Raw genomic sequence first — 23,677 nt, 5'->3', positions numbered from 1 at the left:
AATCTGTTTATTTAAAGGTGCTTCTTCCAACAAGCCCTTTTATTTTGTGGTTTTAAAAAATATGTACATTGGCAGTGAACAGCTGAGTAGTCTCTTCAAGATTGCATAAATTCAAAACCAGATTTTCATTCCCCAAACTAACTGAAAACAAATTCTGAAAAATCACAAAGGCAAATGGGACTGAAAAATCTGTAAGTATTTAAACAGGCTCTCAGGACCTCTAAATAACATTTTAAAAGTCCCCCCAGAATGAATCAAAACAATATGATTGTTTGCCATTGCTGTGTACGTAAATATGGAATCGGTCCCGAAGGGCTCGATGGTTAACAAGTATTTCTCTTTTATATGTCTGCTGGCTCTGACCCTGGAAATGCTCAGCTGGGAGCTGGTGTGTCTGTTGTGATGTCTGCGGGGACCACAGCTGGGTAACATCCATGCCTGTGCATGAGAAGGAATGATTCTCCCTCCTCCCTCTCACTCCATCTGATTTCGCTAATGAGGTCCAGAGGTTTGATTCTGCAGAGCCCAACCCTCCTGTAGAGGAGGGACATTTGGTGCAATGATAAATTGCCCAAACCTAAGCTAAACAGACAAAAAGATATTAAATGTAGGTAGTTAAACAAAAAAAGCATACAAATTAGAGCTGACATCAAAGTACCTCTTCTCTAGGTTACTCTGATGGAATACCACACCACTCATGAGATTTTTGCTAAGGAAACTCCCACTTCTGTTAATTAACAAAATATTTATCTACAAGAATTAGATGGTTGTCCAATGTATAACTTTCGGTTAAGTAGTGAATTTGTTAAATCTTTTCTTAACTATGGTGAAATTAATGTTCTTTTTAACGTTTGCTAACTCTGTATGTTTTTGTTTAAATACAATGGAACAATTCAGCAAGGTATTATAAGATTTCATCTAGTGAGGATAAAAGCTAATGCTGTCTAAAAAGCATGGCTTAAAATTTCTCTAAGCTGTGTTCACCATCCTGCCTAAATTATGCAGGCAGAGCTTATAAACTATTAGGGCCTTTAGATCTTTAGATTGGAAACATTTTCATATTTAGAACAGCTTCCTTGTTTGATTTGAACTTTTCAGTTTAAAATAATTAGGGGGGAATGGGAACATAATCATCTCACTAATGTATTTTTTCCTCAGTGAAGGCTGAGGAATTTAGCATAAAGATGCAATCTGGAAAAAATAAAAGAAAAGAAAGAAAAGGAAAGAACTTTCTCCCTTTTTGCTTAATTCCTAATAACGAAATTGCAAGATATAGAACTTAATGTTTAGTGTCATCTTTTATTGGAATATGTCAACTTCCCCAGAGACAATGCATTGCTGCAAGTACCTATTTGAAACAAATCTCTGTAATATTGGAAGACATTCCTCTTCGAGGCTTCATCTTCAGCATTCCCACAGCAGCCATCCTTCACCTTGCCTCCATCCAGGTAAATAAGCAAAACAAACAAAAGAGCTGTTCCTCTTTGGCATTTTACTTTTTGTCTGTTTTGTATCATTGCAATTGTGAAACAAAATAAGCTTTGTGAGAAAGAGTCCATCTTGTCTTTTACATTAAATGTTCATTCCTGAGCTAATCTTAGTTAGCTGTTCCTTTGAAACCACAAGACAGTCTTAAAATCACTTAAAGTGTTATTAATTTAGCTGTTGTACGATGATGGATTTTTCAGCTTGCTTATACTAGATCTCTTAATACTGAAAATGTGCAGATGTCATAGCTTTGCTTCCTCAGCTATCACTACCCTTATCTCCAAGAAGCATATTCTACAGCAAAATTGCTGGTAACCAAATGAACTGCCATTAGATAGTCCATTATTTGGGCTAATGCAAATTTCAGCTGGTCATATTGCTTGGTGAAAAGCTGATGTAAATATTTCCAAATAAAATTCTTTTCAGAATGTAGGTTTTGGTCTATGTATTTTAACCACTACCAAGCAAGCATAAATTCATTACAGATTCATAAAGTCAAATGTGGTTAATATTTCTCCACTAAATGAAAATGAATTTGAAAATGCATGGAGAACCATAATTATGCTTAATTCTGTTAATGTACTTCCCAAGTAAAGCAACCTCAGATTGTTATATATACCTTCACCCTTGGTTTTAAGACAGCAGTTCAGAGTAAAAATGGAGCAAAAAGCCATTTCATTAGTCCACTGCATTCTGAATGCATTTCAGGTCATTATTTTTATGAATAAAAAATGTGAAGCTCATTTCACCTTGTAAGGACAATCAACAACAATTGCTCTAAGTTCAAAGCTATGGGGATATCTGTTAATCTGTTTTGCTCAAGGAAGTTCTGGCTAGGAAAGAGAGGAGATAAAACAAATGGGCCTTCCTCATTTAAATTCCCGACTGAGTAAATACTACCACATTACCAGCTCTGAATAATTAACTTCCATCCACTATGCCAAAAATGATACACTGTATTTGAAATGCATCTTTTCAATAAATACTCCTTGAAAAAAACCACCACAGAAATCATGACAGCTGTCATTGCACTAAACTTTTACTTACTCAAATCATTTTCTGAAAACCATCATTAGAATCAAATTAAAATAAAGCTGAGGTTTTCTGAATAAAACTGTCAAAGAAGATAAAAGTTCTTACGTTGACAGTAAAGCAAATGATTTTTTCCACTCTGTTGAGGTTTCATAATAGTGCAGTATATCTGAATGACTTATGGTCCATTAATGACAGATTAACAGCTGGAGGAGGGGACATCTTTCCAAGAATAGTTTTCAAATGAATGAAACTTCAGGCCCAGAGGCAATGGGAAATGCAAAGTGTGGGAAGCTGGGGGAAGATGTGGGGGGAGGAGTCTTGTAAGATTAAACTTTCATAATTCATTAAAATCACTGAAAATGACAAGAGTGCAATCTGAAATAAATTTTCCATATTCACAGGGGGAAGAGGTCATAGTCAATACTAAGTTCTTGAAGATGACTGCAGGGGATAGAAAGCCAATGAGAGCATATCTGTGCAGCATACGTGAAAGAAAGAAGCTTTACTAAGATAAAACTTAGTGAAGGATTCTACCTATGTAGTTTTGCTCACCAGCCCTCTTGATATAATGAAATACCAAACATTCTATGCAGCTAGACCAAGGTGGGGAGTGGGAGTAGGTGTGCAGGAGGGAGTGTTGATACTAAAAAAGTATTTTATGTGTAAAAATGATTTATTTAGGTCTAATCCCACAATCTGGAATGATAATTACACCATATATATATTTATTTCAGCAAAATTATATAAAATAAATTCTAAAAAAAATAGCACTGATAACTTTCTTTTCTTTTTTAAGTTGAATATTTTTGTAGCCTAATTTTAATTTTTTATCACAAAAGTAATTCATGCTTTTATAGCTGTTACAGAAAATCGGTAAAACAAATGAAGAAGAAAGTAAAAGTCACTTCCCAGTAACATCCACATTTAAATTTTAGTGCATTTCCTTCCACCATGTAATGTATTTATTCATAATATAAATTTTTTCAATAAAAGGAAATTATGTTGAATGCACATCACATTATGTCATGAGCAGAGGAGCCATTTAGCCTTGATTTTGAAGTCAGTGATCTATTTTGAGGTATATGATGCAGCCTTTGCAATCTATTATGGCTACTAGACCAAAGCATATTTATCTTTGTAGCTGGCGAGCACTGGATTTGTGTGCTCAGTACTCATTAAAGATATTATCAGTAATAGTGAAGGTAGCATATATTTTAAGTGCTTAAGGATGTGACTCTACTTAAAAGCCTAAAGCAAATGTAGAAATTGTATATAACCTCAGGATCTAAAAATCTAACAACTACTGTCTTCATCCAGCTTCTGAGGCTTTCTGGGGTTTCAGCTTGCATCAACAATAAGCTTTACTCTTCAAAAGGTAACAATTTTGACAGAGGTCAAACACATTGGTGGAACATAGCACCACCAACACCACCACCCCAAATGAATAACCTTCTTAAAAGGAATTAAGTCATCCTGTAATGAAAAAATATAATGTGTTAGACTAAATATAATGGTAGCAGAAACACTGCAAAAATGATTAAATAGTTTCCATATGAATTATTTTTCCTTAAAATTGATAAATTTTATTATAATAAGTTCTTACACATTCGTATTTCTCTAATTCAGAATAAAGAATAATAGTTATAGAATATGCCTTTTACAGGAAGAAAAGTTGGAAATAATTTCTTAGGAAATTTTAGGCTTTATCATACTGCTTAAGTATAATACTTAGGCAAAATACCTGTCTCATTTAAATCCTCTTCAAAAATAGAGAGGCCTTTATGCTCTTGAGTCTTGGTACATTAATTTAAATGCTCACTATACTTTATTGTTATAATAAATATTGTGATAATAATTTCTAGTTCCATAGCCCTAACACAACATTTTTTTTAAAAATTCACTTTCCTGCCCATTTAAAATGCAAAATTTATACAAACTTTTGTTTATAGAGAAACATAAATCTATGGATTCCATTTTTCAAATTTTACATTAGACAGTACAATTTTACCCTGTTTTTACTTAATCTTCAAAATAGTAATTTTAATGGATACATAAAGTAGAAGCATCATTATTTATTTAACCATTCCCCTTTTTTAAAACACTTAGATTGTTTTAGATGTTTAAAATATGTTCATGGTTTATTGATAAACTTCCGCCCAATCTCGGATTTTTGCCTTTTTATTTATTTTTTCCTGGTTGGTTAATGTGTGACTTTAGTAAGCCACATTGTTGCTTTTTATGTTTAATTATTTCTCTTGATATATGAAGAGACTTTTTCCCCAGAAGTCTTCATTTCTTATACCTGAAAGATTACTTTAGTTAAATTTATTATTTTTCCACGTTTTTGTCTTTACCAGTAATTCTTATTTTTCACAAATTGTTTCCAGGTTCCATCTTCCATATTTGTCTTTTTGTCTTGCATTTTAGGGTGCTCTGTTGTTTTCATTGTTTTATGTTGTATTTCTAATAACTACTAAGTGCAACAATGATTTCAGTCGTTCAGTTGCTGTTTTCATTGCAGTTTGATCTCATTCAATGTTTGTCTTACTAGTTAGGATAGACTAGTTTATACTGCAGTAGCAAATATCAAAATTCCAATTTCTTAAAATAACAAAATTTATTTCTTGCCTACTGTGCATGACTGTCTTAGGTTGTTAGTGGGGTCTTGCTCATTGTAGCTACAAAGGGACTCAGACTGGCGAACCTGGCAACATTGCTAGATCTGTACTAAAGGAAAACGAGAGCTTGACAAGGTCTGTCATTGTCACTTAAATGGTTGAGCCCCCAAATAATGCATCTTCTGAGCAGAATTCATGGGCCCAACCTAGATACATGCAAGTACAAAGAGTGGTAACTTAGACCTCTGGAGTGCACAGGAAGGTGGAGACCAGAAAATATCTGGCAAACAGTACTAGCAATTGCCACAAAACTCACCTCACTTTCTTCATTGCTGCAAGGTAAGATAACCTCTATTTTCTAAAAAGTTTCCATTTCATACGAAAAAGGTATTTTAGGGTAAAGTTTTTCCTACTCTTACCTTGATTCTTTTGGCTTTTGGTTTTGTGTTTAAAAGTGTCTTTTTGTATGTTTGTTTGTTGTGGGTAGCTTTATACTTTCTGTCCCTTCATACTTCCATGTGATTAATTTGCTAATCTTTCCAAAGCAGACCAGATGGAGAATTGCTTTCAAGCATTGTCCTAGCAATCTGACTGTTTTCTGGCTGAGTGAGTTTCTTTGATCTTGAGTTGGAAATTAGGCTTTTTTTTTTTTTTTTTTTTCCTGAGGCTCTTCATATCCCAATAGCTTATTTAATAATTTGTTGTCAGAGTGAGTTTTGATGAAGGATAAGGTGTAGAGCAGATTTTTCTCCAACTCAAGAAGCTCGTTTTACCATCTCATGTCCTTCCTGGACTTCGAGTTAAGAAGTAGCTCACATGGAGGGTTTATTTCTGTCAGCCAACATGAGGGCCGGGATGTTGACACAGAGTAGTACTTAACTCAGAGACTGGAGGTCAATTCACCCGAGTGTCTCAGATGATGGCAGAGAGAATTATTTGAATTCTGAATGGGAGACAGGTTCATATTGTAACCACTTTCTATCACTGAACTTGGCTGCAGGAATTCCATTTAATATCTATAAAATGTCTATGTGCTCTGATTACTTCCAATAATGACTTTTATTTGGGCAATTCGAATGATTTCTTAGTAGTTAGAGTTTTCCTCTTACTCAAATCAAATATGTAGCTGAAATTTTAATTACTTTAAACAGCTTGAATGTTAATCACATCTTGTCATTAGAATGGGACTAAAAAGTAGTGTTAAAAATTGGCTTTCCGGGACTTCCCTGGTGGCACGGTGGTTGGGTGTCTGCCTGCCAATGCAGGGGACACGAGTTCGAGCCCCTGGTCCAGGGAGATCCCACATGCCGCGGAGCTACTAAGCCCGTGCGCCTAGAGCCTGTGCTCTGCAACAAGAGAGGCCACTGCAGAGAGAAGCCCGCGCGCTGCAATGAAGGATGGCCCCTGCTCGCTGCAACTAGAGAAAGCCCGCGTGCAGCAATGAAGACCCAACACAGCCAAAAATAAATAAATAAAATAAATAAGTTTATATAAAAAAAAAAAAAAATTGGCTTTCCAAGCCATACCAATCTGGGTTTAAATCTTGGCCTGTTACTAACTAGCTGTGTGACCTTGGGTAAGTAACATAAGTGATTCTCAAACTTTGTTTTTTTTTCCATCTGGAAGAAGTGGATGATGACAATAGTACCTAACTCACAGGATTTTTTGGAGGATTAATTTTAAAACACTTACCATAGTTCTATTAGTAGGTCTTGAGAAATTGGCCAGTTTTGAGCTCAGAGGAAGGAAATGACATGAACAAAGATAAGAAGATGGGAAAACACAGCATGTATTCTAGGTTGATTGGCACTTTGGATAGATGAGAGTAGGGTAGCTGTACAGATTTGTGCAAGTTGTTCACTGCACAAAAATGCCAGACCAAAGGGGCAAGTGAGGCTGAAAGCCAGGCCATATTCTGCTTGTATAGCCCTCCTCCCTGCAAGAAGAAGTGCATTTTTCTTTACATACTAGGGATGCTAGGGGTGACCCTGAGTACGTTGGAATCAGATAAGAAATTTGACTAAAAGTACATCTGTGACCCTAATCCTAAACGGGGAGGTGTAGAGTTCCAGAGGGCACTCACCATTATACACACCTGGATCATCATCTCCTGTTCTTAAGTAAAGGGCCTCTGAGCCATTTTCATTTGTAGGTTTTTAAAAACTCACACCAAAATAGCTATTTGTTCCCTTGACATTGCAACCATTTTTCTTTCTTCCACTAAAGTTCCAATCTTTCTTCTGAGCCATCATTACAATAATTTGCAGGAGGTGGGGTACCTACCAACTCTTCACTTTGCTGTCAGTTGTGTTGTATTTGCTTTTCTTGCCAGGACTGTCTCAAAGATTGAAAGGGATTTTACATGGTTTGATCTTGATGGTTTAGCTGAGACTTGTGGGCTGGATGACTAGCTGCCTCAAATCACAGCCTCCTTTCCTGCTGAGTTCATCTCCAAAAAGGAGTGGGGGAAAGGGGAGGGAAACGCCATGAGGGGGAGGGATGGAACTGTGTAGCAAGATGCTGAAATCTGCCTCTATGGCGCTTCCTAGACTCTAGTCTACACACGTTTTCAGAACTTCTTCCACCTGCTGCCTACAGGTTTCTCAAGAGCAAAGACCCTTAAACTTGTGCATGTCCTCTATGATATGCAGCATATAGAGCTGCCAGAGAAGGCTTTGTAGCTTCAGGAAGGACGGAACATCTCTTCTGTCATTGCCTCTTCTAGCCCTCTTCTTTCCAGTTCTCTGATTTCTTTGTTAACTGGGGAGATGGGAAGGAGGAAAGGAGCTTGTATCAGGCAATAAAGGATTCTAATAAGAATTCATTTCATTGATCCATAGAATAAAACCAAGAGTATCTCATCTATCTTCATATAATGATTACAATTTATTAAATTTTGAATATGTTCCAGGTGCTTTACATACATTAATCTTTGCAACAGCACTGTGAGGTGGTTATTTTTATCTCTGTTCTATAGATAAGAAAACTTTAGTGAGAAAAGTCAATTAACTTATCCAAATATACAGAGCTAACAAGGAATAGGGTTAGGATAAATCCCAGTGCTATCTGACTCTGTAGCCCATGTTCTTTTTCTTTCTTTCTTAGTGTGTCTAAAATTATTTTTTTAATGACACAATGTAATGTCCTCACTGGGTACAATTAACACAATGCAAAGCATATATAATAAATGTAGAAATCCCTTTCATATCACTTCCCTCACCCAAATATCCAATCCTAATAGCTTTCCTGGTGGGGACCAGTTTCCAGAATTGTGAATACATTTCCAAATACACCTGACTATGTATTGCTCTATAAGATGTTTTTAAATGTGATACTATATTTTAAAAACATCTTTCAATATCAGTGTACTCATACCTTCATCTTTTTATAGTAGTTGAATAATATTTAAATTTGTATCTGCCATCTCATCCTGATTTCTTTTTACCCAGTTTCTTGCAATGTGGTTATTCTGAATCCCTGTTTTTTGTGTAAGTCAGCTTAGACTGGGAAGAATATATGGAGTAATTTCAAAGATCTCTGATTTTTTTCACACTATTTCATCCTTATTTTATAGATAAACATAAAATTATTGGAAATTTTCCTTCTATTTGCTACATTAATGTAATCACATGGGTGTCAATCTTTCTGTTTGGTTGAATATGGTGCTTTTTTTTTTTTCTCACAATGTGGATTTTCCTTAAATGTCTACTTTTTCTTGGCTGTTTGACATTTTGGCCCATCCCTCATTTTACCTCTACAGTACAATGCTGCAGTTCATTTTACAGCTGAGGAAACCAAGAACCAGAGAAAATAAATGACCACCAAAGGCATGGGGCTATTTAGTGCTAGAACCAGTAACAAATCCAATTTATCTGCTGACTCCTGGCCCAGCACCCTTTCTATAACACGACATGTTATTAACTGGAAGTAGTATGTAGATGCTTTAGCTTATTTGTAAATCTGTACTCCTTTCTCTTCACATTTTATATCCTATTTCCAGTCACATTTGTTTAGCTGAAAAAGTTTGACATGCTATGTGTTCTTGGCAGAGAACTCTGAGGAAAGCTCACTTATCCTTGTATTTAATTTGGAATAACATCTTCTGGAAGAATCTGGTACTTGGACATGTTCAATAAATCCCAGTTAACAAAAAGTTAGAACATTATGGGTCCTTAGAAAAAAATCTAACCCAACTCATTATTCTACAAATTCATTTAACAACACGTATTGTGAATGCACTTAACTCTCATAAATGCTAATATATGTTAAAGCACATTTTCATATAGCATCTAAGAAACTAAAGCCAAGAATGACAAATTCACTTGAAAAATCTGACCTTAATGGTGACAACAGGACTTTAGCCCAAGTCTCCTGACTCAAAGTTCAGTGCTAAACACCCAAGTGACTTGCCAGGGTACTATTCTGTATAACCAATAAAATAGAGGCTAGTCTAACCTACCTACAGTATGTGCTAAGCTGCATCCATTGTCTTTGTGGCTCGTAGAAAAAGACAGTACTAGCTGTGAAATGTATAATGCCTTTATTCCTTTTAAAGCTTAAGGCTTTTATTTAGTTTGCTTTCAAATTTCTAATCACAGATACATAGCAACCTTTTGAAGTAGCTCCAGTGGCTTTGACTGATTTGCAACTCTCAATCTTTCTCTCTTTTTTTCCCTCTCATGTAAAAATACTTCTTAAGGTCACATTATGTGTTCCTGAAACTAGCATTTGTATTCAAGTTCAGTAAATCACACTTGTCAACATTTTGTGACCGTTCCTACTGAATCCTGTTGAAGGCTGGATGTTGCCTTATAATCTTTAACAGATACATGTGTTCTAACAGGGCTGTTCAAGGATAGTATTGTTCCGGATTAAAAGGGTAGAATATTTTTAGTGCATCACAAGGCACTTTGATCTCCTGATCAGGGGCAGCATTTACTGATCATGCATCTTCATTAGCACAGAGGATAAGTCAATGTAATGGAAAGGGCACTGGATTTGCCATCAGATGCCCTGGGTTTGGAGGCCCTACTATTCTTGGCTTTCTCAGATTCTTGACTTATGAATCTTAAAAATAGGGCAATAATATCCATTTCCTCTGGGTGGTTTTAAGTTTTAATTGAAATAATGCATGTGAGAGCACCCTGGCACATATAAGGAGTTTAATAAAGTTAATTTCCTTTCCAGTTTACTTAATGTTTGCTACCTTTGAAACCATTCTTTCCCAGTAATGTAATAACTGGCTTTGACAGCCGTAACAGAGCCGTACACAGCGCTCATGCTCTTTCCCTGAAGACCAGCTTTCTCCATTAGTATCTGAGCCTGGCAAGTCAAAATCCTTCCTAAAATCTGCTAAGTGACTTCGAAATCCCTGTGTGCATTAGTCTGGATCGCTTGCGTGTATCTGGCACATTTAATTAAACCTGTTATTTCTGGAAACAAAAACAAAACATTTAAGGCGGAATGGCTGAGAGAAACCATTGCTTTTCCAGCAGTGTGGTACGTGAATAATATCAGAAATCTTTTAAAGCCATGCTTTATTTTAATTGGTTTCTGAATCCATTCATTTTCAGACTGTGCTTTTATTACCTTCATCTACCATTGTCTTTTGCCACTTCTCTTTGAGGATATCTGTTATCCTTAAAAAAGGGACTAGGTGGGAATTAACTTGCTTCTGACCATATCATTTATCCACTTGAAGATCACTGTGGCGAACTATGAAAAATGTGCTAGTTTTGAAAAATGACAAAGCCCCTGGATCGAAGAGGCGCTCATCCCCTCACAGGAATCTACTTCTTCTGTTATTCTTGGTGGCTAGGGCTGGATTCTTCAAAGGAAGATGCAGATTCCATTTTCCTTATTCTACCTACTCTGAAAATTATGTCTTCCTTCTGCATTGGAAAGGTTTTGGATGAAAAGTATTTTCCTATTTGCACTGCAAATAAAAAAAAAAAAACACAGCCCCATTGTAAATTGTGTTAACTCCCTTTCGACAATCTAAACCTCATGAGGAAAGATATGCTATTATGTGTACATTACATGCACTGTGCACAGGTGTGTTTATAAGGAGGCTATGCAGTTGATCTCTTCTTCCATTCCTTAGTCCTTCCCTAAGCATTACTGGCATGTAGAAAATGGAATCTGTCTAACCTGTTCCAACTGAATTAAATCCATCAAATGGAATTCGCTTTGAATTTTAATTGGACCAAAACCTTTGTCCTAGTAATAGAAAGTGAGTAATTTGTCTTTTCCATCCTCCTGTGTTACTTCCTTCACGATCCAGGATGATGCCTCTGTTTTGCTTTGGAAAAATACGATGCCAAAAGCTGCTGCTCTCCAACACATGGCTTCCCAAACTCCAGGGAACACAAGTCTGTTTCCCCCAAGAATTCCCTCCTAATGTTCCGTTCCCATGGTGATGTAAGTCTCATGGAACACTCTACATGGTTTGAGAAGAAGAATGGGGAAATGAAGGAGCAATGCTAGAAGATTCGCGTTAGACAGTCTACTCTATTATAAAAACGGCCTCTTGTTATGTGAGCAATCTCTCGTATCTGGGCAGGACGTAGATGATGGTGCAAAGGTCACCGTATTGGGTTTTGACCACCTCTAGCAAGTCCTACGTATATCGTCTATCTTCTCTCATTAAAATATGGGGATTTTATCATCCATTGCTCTTAACTTTGGGATCTCAAATGAGACTAGGAGAAGTCCTCTTAACATTTTGTAACTCATGTGTAACTTTGATATAATAAAAACTAGATTTTAAATGATAAAATCTATACAGAGTACAAAATGAAGAAAGATTATAGACTTTGGTAGAAATTTCCATTGTGGCACCACTATGAGACTGACTAGAGAGTATTTTATCCTTTTAGTTTGATTAAAAGTGCAATTTCACGTGAAATAGTGTGATATTTCATCTCCAGTTTCCAAGTAGGCTCTGCAGAGACCGTCATTAACCAGTGTGGTGGGGCGAACCAGCATCTTCCCTGATTAGTTTCTCCTGCTGGGCAGTATAGACAAAACCTCAATCACAGGACGTTCCAGAGAGCTCGAGTGTCCACGCTCCAACTGTGCTGCCTAGAGAACTGTCAGGTGTCTATAAATGTTTTGCAGTTCCTTAGGAAAAAGTGTTGGTCTTCTGAGATACAGCAGCGAGAGCCTGTCCCTGAATCCAGCTCTGGTTCTCCAGTGGATTTGGTTTGTTTATTTTCAGTCATTTCATCTCTCTGATTAGTCCCACATCTGTATTTCCTTCTTATCTCTTTGTGTGGCTTATGCTAAAGAGTATTTTTCTTCTGACGTATGATCTTCCTCCTAGAATGTGCAGAAATATCACTGATCACCCTTGATTGATTCATCCATGACCTTAGCTGGGATGAAAAAGCCAAGCCACTGAACAGGAGAAATAAGCCTGACCATGCAGTTGGGGGCCAGGGAGGGATCCCAGCTATTATTCCTCACAATCTTCAGAGTTGCTCGTCCTCATTTTACATCCCCCTCCCACCCCCACCTCCCACTGATAAAGCGAAAAAGAAACTTGGTCATCATTACATGAATCCAAGTTCATTCTGATCACCTTGCCATTTTAACATGCTTTGTCCCATTTTTTTTCTCCCAGATGCTGGGTTTGCATCTTCCGAGAAGCAACTTCAGAGGCTTAAAATGTGCATCCACCAAACAAAGCTAGCCATAAATACATTGTTTGTTTTGAACAAACCTTCTGTTCTGGTTCTATTTGATTAACAAGAATAATCAAACATCTAAATAAAAATCATTGTCTGTTACCACTGGAGAGTGTCCAATTAGTTGTAGACAGCTTGGAAGGCTGGCAAAAGGCAAGACACATTGTGCTGAGGGACAACCAGGCCAGCATGCCGGGACCTGTATGCCATCTGCCCCCACCCCTCTGCTCGGATCCCAGTCCAATCTGGGATTAAAATGAGATTTTAATCTCATTAGAGCAAGAATCTTGTAAAGCCAAGAGATGCAATTTAGCTGCAGCTCCCAATTTCACCAGCTACAGAAAGGCTCACAATGAGAAGGCCAGCTTCTTGAGACACCTTGAATGACCTCCTGGCTCTTAGGCACAAAGAAGCTTCCCCAAACTGCATATTCCGTAAAAGATTGAGTATCTTTCTCTATGTTTTACTCTTCCACACTATGAGAGAAGTTGAAACCTTTCAAGTTATAATGTGTACGTTCCCCATATACAGTGCTGGAAGATAGTACGCACTAATTGTTTGTTGCTTTAGAGCAAAGCAGGCCCCCTGAGAAGCCAGCCCTTTTATGATATTTGTAGAGCTGCGTTTACCAAGAAGCAAAGTTCCGTAGAAAAAAACAATCTGAAACCCTTTCTTCATAAAATAAGATACATTTCTGACACCCTATTTAATGACAACATTCAACTGTTTCTTTTCCATCTTTATTTCTCCTCTAAGGTTTAGCTTTTGTGCCTGGAACATGAAGGATGACAAGGGGATGGAATTCTAGCTCAGCAGATTCAGCCCCCAGCCCGCACCTGCTCAGCTCTCCTCCCTTCCTCCTCTCTTGCCTTCTCTCCTCTTCCCCCAGCTCTCCCGCCTCCTGCTGCAGACCTCTTTCTGCTGCCTGGCAACCGCTCCACAGGCAATGTCACACAGGATTGCTTATTACAGCTTCAGAGAAATAAACAGGAGGGGAAAAATTCTTGCTGTTACATTAGAACTGTTATGTACAAATGCACCAAAGCCAGGTAATTCCAGGACTGAGATTATAGTAGAATTTTGCACCATGGTGCCTGGTCTTCCCTTACATGGATAGAGAGAAGGGTGAGGGGAAAAATAAAAGGGGACTCCTTAGATGGCTTTTAGCCAGTGATGTATTAAATCTATCCATTCTTTTGTCATAGACCTCAAAGATAACTATTCCTGGGCTTTAAGGACTTTAGCGAGAAATTTTACAGTTGTCATTTGAAAAGTGTAGTGTGCATATGAAGAGCAAAGTTCTATTGCTTATCATTACCATCTTGGCTCATCATGATTGTGTAGATGGTCTTAACAAGACTTAAGGGCATCACATCTACTATTTGAGAACTGAGTCAGGACCTATCTTTCCTTCTATACAGTTTATTTGCTAATTTGTAGGTCTTTTGCTCCTTTAAACGTTCACTTATGCATTGCTTCCAGTAACTGACAATGAAAGAGCATATACTTTACATCCAGCACGGGATACAATGGTGCGGAAGAGACCTGAAGCACTCCCAAGGTCACACCATCACATAGAAGGCTGACAATTAAACAAATCACTACAGTAAACTTTGCTAAAGGATAAAGGGGGGGAGGGGATGAAAAAATGGAAAAGTCTTCTTCTACTTTCCATTCAGGATTCTATGCTTCTCTGCACCAGACGTAGTTCTATATCAGGATTTCCTTTGATGTCCTATCTATTTAGCCAGGCAATGGAAGGAAGCAGGTTTCTTCCCAACTCAGTTTCCTGAGTATGACATCCGGCTAGCTTTAAGCACTATTTGAAGTGTATCTTATCCAGAAATCTGAACTCACCTTTAACTTGATTGTAAAATCCTTTCATGTTCCAGGTCCCTATCCTTGTTGGCCTAAGTCTTTGAAAGGAGTGAGACTGACCTATTTTCTCGGACAAGTTAGCTATAAACAGTAACCAAGACCCCATATTTGACCAGTTCTTGTCTACAAATCAGTCTTAAAGGCATAGGCGTCCCTAATGCAAATCACAGTAGTCCAGAAAGTGTAGGGAATCCTGTGCAGAGTGGGATAATGTCATATCTTGACAGAGTAGGATAAGGGTAGTGTCAGAATTTCTAGAAGGGCTAACTATTGGCAACCCATAGATGTCCAAGGTATAGATAAGGAAAGTCATTATGGAGTCATTGGTATTATATTGGAACCAGTGACTATCACCAAGGAAAATAACTATCAAGAACTGGGCAGGAGTGTCAGGTAACCAAAGTTCAACAACTGCAGTTCTGGGCTAGGCTCAGTTTTCAGAGTGGGAATGCGAGGGAATAAAGAGGCTGTCAAAAGTCCAGTCAGACAGAGTGGCCAAGCACTGTGGGGCAGATGCAAGGCCTGAGTCTGATGCCCACATCACCAAGTGACCAGAATATTCACCTCCACAACCAAGGGGTACAGTCTCAGCACCTCTGACTATGTATAGCCTCTCCTCACTCCTAGAACTCAACAGTTTCGTGACTAGATGGGACTTCTCCCGGGGGGGGGAGGTGCTTCTGACACCCCCCAGCTTGTGGTGGAGGGCAAACTGGTAGTCGGCAGAGTGAGGAAGCAAGGCTGACTGCTAGCACTGAGTCCAGGCAGCTCGTCCAAGGCACAGATTTTGATCAGACGGACCTAGTTTTGAATCCCAGTTCTGATATTTAATGGTTATACGACCCTGGGCAAATTACTCAAGTTCCCGAGCCTCAGTTTCCTCATCTGCAAGCTTTCAATGAATATCAGCAATAACTTTGATTAAAATTACTATTACACTGCAAAGGACCAAAAACAGATCATCAGGAAATTTTTTGCCATAATATGAAAGCAGAGATAAGAAGTAATTAAATTGTTCCATCTAAATTTATGGAATTGGAAAATGAGGGTAAGTGTTATTAACAAAACTAAGATGGCATACTGTCAAGAATTAAAATGGCAGAATATATGTCAAGCTGAAAAATCCCCTTCCTCTGTGCCCCCCTGACTCCCAGTTTGCTTACTGCTTCACAGTATGTGTGCATGCTGCAAAACTCCATGACCTTGTCTAACTGGCTAAAAGTCTTAGTCCAATTCTCACTCTGTGGACCTAGGAATTAGGGTGGGTGGAGGGCTTTCTGACCATAACAGGGGTCTCTACTACATATCATTACAGCATATTTCTTATGCACTAACAGGGAGGTTTAACCTGCCCCTGCACTTTACCTATTAGCCTAAGTGAGGCTGACCCAGGCAATTTCTGAAGAACTCTAATTCCATTCAGGAAAATCTCTGCTCCCATCCTAAGCTTCTCTTGTCCCCCTCTAATTGTCTTCCTGGTCTTCTGACTTCTTTGGCTATGTCTCTACTTTCTTGCCTATGCTTTCCACTTGGTCTTGACAACAGAATGTCAAGAAGTTTTCAGTATCAATTTACTCATCCCCTGGGCTTCCTCATGGTTGACAGATATCTCCCAAGAGTGAGCTGTGATCTCCAGGAACCCAGCAACCGGCACCTAAGTGACAAAATCTGATTCTCTGTTAAAGGTAAGTCAGACAGGTAGGTATCTACTTTTCTCAAAGTTATGAAAGAAATTACAAAACTTGAAGCTCAATATTTCTCAAAGCAGTTCAAGGAGCAGCTGCATCAAGGTCACCTGGGGCTTTTTTTTTTTTTTTTTTTTAACAAATCAGGATTTAGAAGCAAATACTAGGTTTACTATATAGCTGCCCTAGGTGATTGTTATAAACATTAAAGTTTAAGGCTCACTGCCATAATCCCTTGAAGATTTGTACAAAAAATAAAAAATTAAAAAACCTTTCATGTAAGTAAGTGACAATGTAAATCCAATTTTTCAGCGATGGTTTTTTAAAAATCACATCTACACAAATTTTAATAAGGGTTTCTCTGTAAGAGTATAGATACATCCTTTTTTTAAGTGAGTAAACCACTGATATAAAAACAAAAACAAAAACGATGATTTGTCAAGGGCAACAAAACAAGTCATATGATGGATTAAATAATCCAATTTACCCAGGACTCCTGACCGGTTATTCATTTATACAACAGATACTATTAACTGATTATTATATGTCAGGCACCATTCCTGGTGTTGGAGACACAGGGTCTTTGTGTGAACAAGACAGGCGAAGTCACTGTCCTCACTAAGCTCCCATTCTAGTGGAGAAGGCAGGCAGTGGACATCTTACAAAAATAAATAATATTTCCAAGCTGCAGTAATGCCATGAAGAAAAGTAAAGCCGCTTGTGGAGTTTGAGATTAACTGGAGAGACAAATTTAAAGGGGGTGGGAGCAGGAAAAACTTCTCAGAGATGGTATTTCAATAGGGTCCTGGATGACATGAAGGAGGAGCCACATGGAGACCAGAAGAAAGAGAGTAGTGAGTGTAAGTCCACGAGGCAGGGACAGCTTGGTGTGTTTGAAGAAAAGCAGGTAGGGCAGAGTGGCTGCAGCAGAGTGAGTGAGGGGAAAGTGGTAGGAGAAGAGGGGCAGGGGATCATGCAGGGCTTTGTAGGCTACAATCAGGAGGTTATATTTTCCTTGACTGTTTGCTAATGGGAAGCTATTTTAGAGTTTTGAGCAGGAAAGTTACATCATCGTATGTACATTAATTTTTTAAACCACTCTGTTGTGTAAAGTATAGATGATTGAGGGCAAAGACTGGGAGCTAGAAACCAGCCTTTGGGCTATTTCAGTAGTCTATGGGAAGAGACAACGGAGCCTGGGCGAAGGTCATATCAGTGGAGACAGGGGGGGACAACTTCAGGACACAATTTGGAAGTAGAGATGGCAAGATTTGTACTGTATATGGAAAACAAAGGAAATAGAGAAATCAAGGATGCCTATATGATTTGGCTTGACCACTTGGTTGAATGGTGGTGCATTTTATTAAAATTAGAAGTTTAGAGAAAGAGAACTTTTGGAGAAAATATCCAGAGTTCTCTTTTTGTCATGATAACTTTGTAAAACCTTACAGATAGCCTAGCTAAGATGTTGAATAAGGTGGTAGGTGTAATAATCTGGAGCTCAGAGCTCCAAATGAGATAAAAATTTGAGACCCATCAGCATTAGGATATGAGATGACATAAGAATGAGGAGCTCTCCCAAGGAGTGGATGTCCCTAGAGAAGAGAAGATATAGAATTGAGTGCTAACCCACTCTGACATTTAGAGGACAGAGAGAGAAGGAGAAGTCAGTTAAGGAGGCTGAAAAGGAAAAGCCAATGACGTCGCAGAAAAATGAGAGTGGCTACTTGGAAGCCAAGTGAATGTTTTCGCATAGGACTTACATCATGGTGTGTAGTGACAGAAATGGCTGTTCAGTAGCATGAAAGAACGCTGGATGCCAAGGGTAATAAGTATTTGGACATTAATAACTTGTGTTTATTTTGTATTGTAATAAATGAAAGACATGTGAATGGTACAAGTGAACTTTCCCAAAGGACTTCCAAAATGGGAAAACAACCATTGAAAACACCCTGACAAGCAGTGATATAAAGTGCCATTTTCCCTAAGGGACTGACATACTTTCCAAAGCTGGCGGATTTTCTTTTTAAACTTCCTTTAGCAGCAAATCAACACCATCAAACAGCTTATGGAAAAGGGCAAAATCAAATATGCTGATTAGACCTGCTAGAACTTCTTGGCATTTGGGAGAGGAAAGGTTAAGGTTAAATAAGTGGTAACTGAGAGCTAATATTCTTAGATTTTCCGTAGGTTAAACAGCAATTTAGGTCATAAGGTAAAAAGGAGGTGGGAGAGCAAAAGGCTTATTTCAAGTGGTGGTGGGTTGTGTTTTCCTATGAGCTCACCAGCTCAGAGACTTTACAGAAGTAATGACACCCTGACTAGACAGGAAAGGAAATTGCTGCCCCTGCTTAGCACTTATTGAAGGCCCAGAATGAGAGGCATTTAGAGCATTTATAAACTTGTTGACTAGAAAGTCATGGGACTGTTTCCACATTTCATTTGTGGTGAAAGCTTGCTTGATTTCTTCTCCATAAGTTTAGTTTATAAAGCATCTTGAAAAACATGTCTCATACAGAGTTTTTATGTCCATTAGAATAACTCTTTTTCACACATAGTATTGATCACGCTTATGATTAATTTTGACTTTTTATTGACATTTAATTTAGTTCATTCGTTTTTTTGTTTTTTGTTTTTTTAATGTGCTAGCAGATTTGAAGTTAATCCCACAAAGGAGACCAACTACAGGCCAGATATTTTTCTGGGGGCTATTTTTTTTTTTTTAATCCATCTACTCATATTTTTAGGAAGGACTTTCTCTGTAAGAGTATGACTATATCTATTTTAAATGAGCATACTGCAAATATACAGAATCAATAATAAAACATTCACTTCATGGGAAATGAAGCCATAAAAATAGGAAACAGTCTATACTGGCAAGTTGAAAAAAACAGACCAAACTAAACTCTGCAGCTATGTTAGGACCAGGTGTTTGGTAAAGTTGATCTCTTACTTTTTCTGATTTATCCTCTTTACAATTCAGAGTTCTCTGCAGTAAAATGCCTGGGCTGGATTAAACTGCATTCCCTGAAGTTACAGGAAATATGCGATTATCTTCACTAATAGAAAGGAACAAAAGTACAGGCATTCCAAAATGGTGGCAAACTCCCTGAATCATGCCCAGTTGGCTTTAGGATGTGTTTTGTATTTAAGTTTGGATATGGGTGTGTCTGATTTTCTGGGAATTTACTTCAAAGAGAATAATGAAATGACACAGTGAAAACTTGGCTCTCTTCAAACTGGGAAACTCTCCAGTTTTCCTATCCTAACCCTGTCCATTCAGGAAACAGACATGACCTTACTCAAAGCTCTCTCTGAACAAAAAACTGTGTACTGATCCTTTGTATTTCAAAGAGCTTCCTCACAGAGATATAAGTTCCCTTAAGGCCACAGCAATAATTAAGCAGAATGTTTGATAGTGCTTCTGCTGGGATGTTTGCGTGCATAGACAGATAGCAACATGTCTGCTTGATGGACCTGAGAAAAAAATTGCAGGAGGACAGATGACGCCCCTTCATGCAGCCAACATTGCCTTGCAAAGCACTATAGTATGTGATAAGCCCTCAAGATCATAGAGATTATTTCTTTTATTAACTCTGAAATCTTTAGCAAAATACTTAATTTGCCCAGTCTCTTCATCTATAAAATCGTATCCCATGGGCTTGTTGTGAAGATTAAATGAGCTAATACTCAGTGCTTGGCTCCACACCAGGTGCAAAATAAATGATGAAATCACATTAGCAATTATTAGAGTCTATAGACTGAACTTTAAAATGCCTCTCACACAGTAATATCTTATTGTTTTATAAATATATTCAGTTGCAGTTGTGCTTAGTAAAATGCAATGTCGACTAAAAACATTACTAAATTCATGTATGTAGCAAGGAAATGTTAAACAACTACCATGTACTAGGTATTCTTATTCACTAATTTTTTTTTGCCGTTATGCATTTTCTTAATCAACTGGTTCTGAATGAAAAATTACTGTCATGTTAAAGCCCATGCAATTTATGACACTACAAGTTGCCTTGAGTAATAATTACATGCAATGTGAGGAACATAATTAGATCCTTAGTGGGGGTGGGGGAAGGGAACTATAATATTCAATTTTGAGACAAATGGAGATATTTGAATATGACTTGGATAAGAGAAGCTTTTAGGTAATTATTTTTTAAAGTTGTGTATTATACTTTTTAAAGTTGTATATTACACTTTTAAAGTTGTGTATTATAGTTATGTTGAACAATGCCCTTAGTCTTAGAGGTTTCATGCTGAAATTCTCAAAAGTGTCACTATGTCTGCAAGTTACTTTCAAATGGTTCATAAAAATAAAGTGAGTATGGAATAATATTAATAGTTTTTGAGTCTATGTGAGGAGTATAAAAGTGATCATTGTATTATTCTTTTATCATCTTTACGAAGATTTTCTTAATAACATTTTTGGGGTGGAAGAGACAAAAATAGGGTCCATACACAGTCTTTAAAAACATTCTATATGAACATAGAATAATCTATTCCAAGTTACCCAGTTCAGAGGAGAAGACTGAGGGCTGACTGGTTAAGTGATCTATCCAAATAACTAGATAATATCAGAGCCTTATCACTTCCCAGCAGAGAACATGGCAGTGCTCAGCTATCTACACTGCTCCTTTACCTTGGTCAACATTTCAGAAATGGTGCCTTCAATCAAAAGGGAGGCAAAGTAGGAGAGTGCAAATGGATCAATGTGAATCCATTCACAGTAATGGAGAAACAATAAGTATCTTCATGTGATGGGAAGGCAATCATGCCATTCTCTTCTAATATAAAGGCCAGCAGAACTTTCTTCACCAGAGAGAAAGACAGTAGCTGTTGAGTGCTGAATGTAAGTGAATTTCAGCAGGAAGTGTGTTCAAATATTCCCATAGTGTCAACACCAAAATTAATGGAATATATTCATTTTATGTTATCCTGCAGTAAAATATCCAATTAAAATCTTAGCTAATATCACAGGTCAAGAAATAAGTTTGTATGTTTGAAACCTAAATGACTACTGCTATTACAAATTTCTAGAAGATATTCAAGGCATTTCCAAGCAGTGATAAAGGATGTTTATGACCTTTTATAAGTATAATTATAGAAAAGCATCAACTGTCTACAACTCAGCTAGAAAGAACTTTCAATAAGCCACACTGGGATAATGGACACACTCAATCTGTAGTATGGAACAGCAAATTATAATACTAATAGTTAGTAAATGCAAGCAAAAATGCCATGAGGTTAGCAAGCATTTTATGTAATCTTCCACAACTTTAAGTCTAGAGACCAATGTTTTTCAGATACCCAGATAATTTTACAATGTTGCACATCTTTTTCATTGCATCCACTCAGCACAACAGTTGTAGCTTGGTCTTTTTCCCAGTTCCTTTCATTTCCCAGGTCTGCTATGTAGTTTGGAAAGGGAAACTTGGATCTAGGCTACTGGATCCAGTTACTACCCTGAATAAATTCAAGTTTCCAAATCGTCAAAGATACAGACATAGGCTCTATATTGTATGCAATAAAGCAGCAGAGAAAACCAATACATTGTGTCTAACCATGTGTAAGGAGAGAGCACACACAACTCCATGAGGCCAATGAAATTCTCACCTACAATCTGGTGACTTACAAATTCAGTTAACCAATATACCCTACCTCCTCCCTGAATTGAAGACTCCATTTAATTGAAACTCTAGCATCTATATCTCTTAGAAATGATACTTACATACATCTACATATATAGGGTTATATATATACATGCACTTATACATATCTATATATATCTCTCCAGCATTTCAAAATACACCTATGGGGCTTCCCTGGTGGTGCAGTGGTTGAGAGTCTGCCTGCTAATGCAGGGGACGTGGGTTCGAGCCCTGGTCTGGGAAGATCCCACATGCCGCGGAGCAGCTAGGCCCGTGAGCCACAACTACTGAGCCTGCGCGTCTGGAGCCTGTGCTCCGCAACAAGAGAGGCCGCGATAGTGAGAGGCCTGCACACCGCGATGAAGAGTGGCCCCCGCTCGCCGCAACTAGAGAAAGCCCTGGCACAGAAATGAAGATGCAACACAGCCAAAAATAAATAAATAAATTACTTAATTAAAAAACAAACAAAACCGCAAATGAGTTTAAAAAAAAAAATAAAAAAAAATACACCTATGTTTTTGCCTGCGTGTGGCAACAAGAACAAAATGCCTATTTGTGTTCTGTAATAGACTGTGTCCACCTCGCCACAACACTCATGCAATGGCCTCATGTTATAGACAGACCTCTCCCGGGTTTGTGTTCTTGTGTTGAATGTGGGTGCATTTGAAAATAATCACATATGCAGAATCTTGCTTAAATGGCAAAATAAAAGATGTTCTTTGACTCTCTTCTTTATTGATTAACCAGTGGCATTTGGGTGAGATAGATTTTTTTTCCTGGAAGGATTTAATTTTACTTGATGAGAGTTTGCATCCCAAACAGTTCACATAAAAATATAAAAGAACTCTTATTTTTTGTCTCAGATTGGTTACTATTTTGAGATATTTTACATCAAAGAAATAAAAATCAAGATTTCAAACATCATGAAGAAATGTGTCTATGTAGTGATATGATTAAAATTAAACACATCAGATGCCATTTCTTATTCTATTGAACAAAATGAGAAAGGCTTCCATTTTTAATCATCCACTATAGAATATCTTTTATACAGAAATGTGGGAGCAGTGGCATGCTTTCTGCAAAGAGCTCTGAGCTCAACGTGGCTATTTTGGCTAGCAGTACAGTCCTGCATAACACAGCATTCTGCAACGTGTCAGCAGTTCAAAGCAATACTCTATTCTTTGGATCACTTATCCATTATTACTTCAGACAATGAGTATCTGATACAAAATAAAAGTGATGGATGCTGAGTGAACCAGTGAGTGTGTTCTGAGTAAAAACAAATGGGAAAGACACTGTGGTTCATTGCCTGATGAAATTACTTTTGGGTATTTAAATACATCTTATGTAATGTTATGCATGGACTGTTGATGTGAACTCTGGAAATCAGTCCTGGAGAATTAACTATTTCTACCCCATGAAAATATTACTTAAATTTCCTAAATTGCATATCAGAAATAATTATTAAATAAAATTCCCTATGTTTGTACTGGAGGCATCAATAGTTTAGATTCATTATTTTAAAATCCATCTGGCACTCACTGATATCATTTTTCTTTCTCCTCCCCCCCTTTTTGAAAATAAAAAGGGCAAAGAGAACAAGGGTGGAAAGAGCAAATATG

At 37.6% G+C, this 23,677-nt stretch overlaps 1 long non-coding RNA gene across 1 annotated transcript in view; it reads right to left on the bottom strand.

The window, feature by feature from the left end:
- The window catches only part of LOC132365315 (uncharacterized), a 796,238-nt gene that overhangs the window by 39,338 nt on the left and 733,223 nt on the right, over window positions 1–23,677 (bottom strand). The window lies entirely within an intron of this gene.

The sequence above is a fragment of the Balaenoptera ricei genome, chromosome 4, assembly GCF_028023285.1.
Source record: "Balaenoptera ricei isolate mBalRic1 chromosome 4, mBalRic1.hap2, whole genome shotgun sequence".
NCBI classification, from domain to species: domain Eukaryota; kingdom Metazoa; phylum Chordata; class Mammalia; order Artiodactyla; family Balaenopteridae; genus Balaenoptera; species Balaenoptera ricei.
Note: the sequence above shows the minus strand (reverse complement) of the source record. Positions and strands in the feature narration are given on the sequence as shown.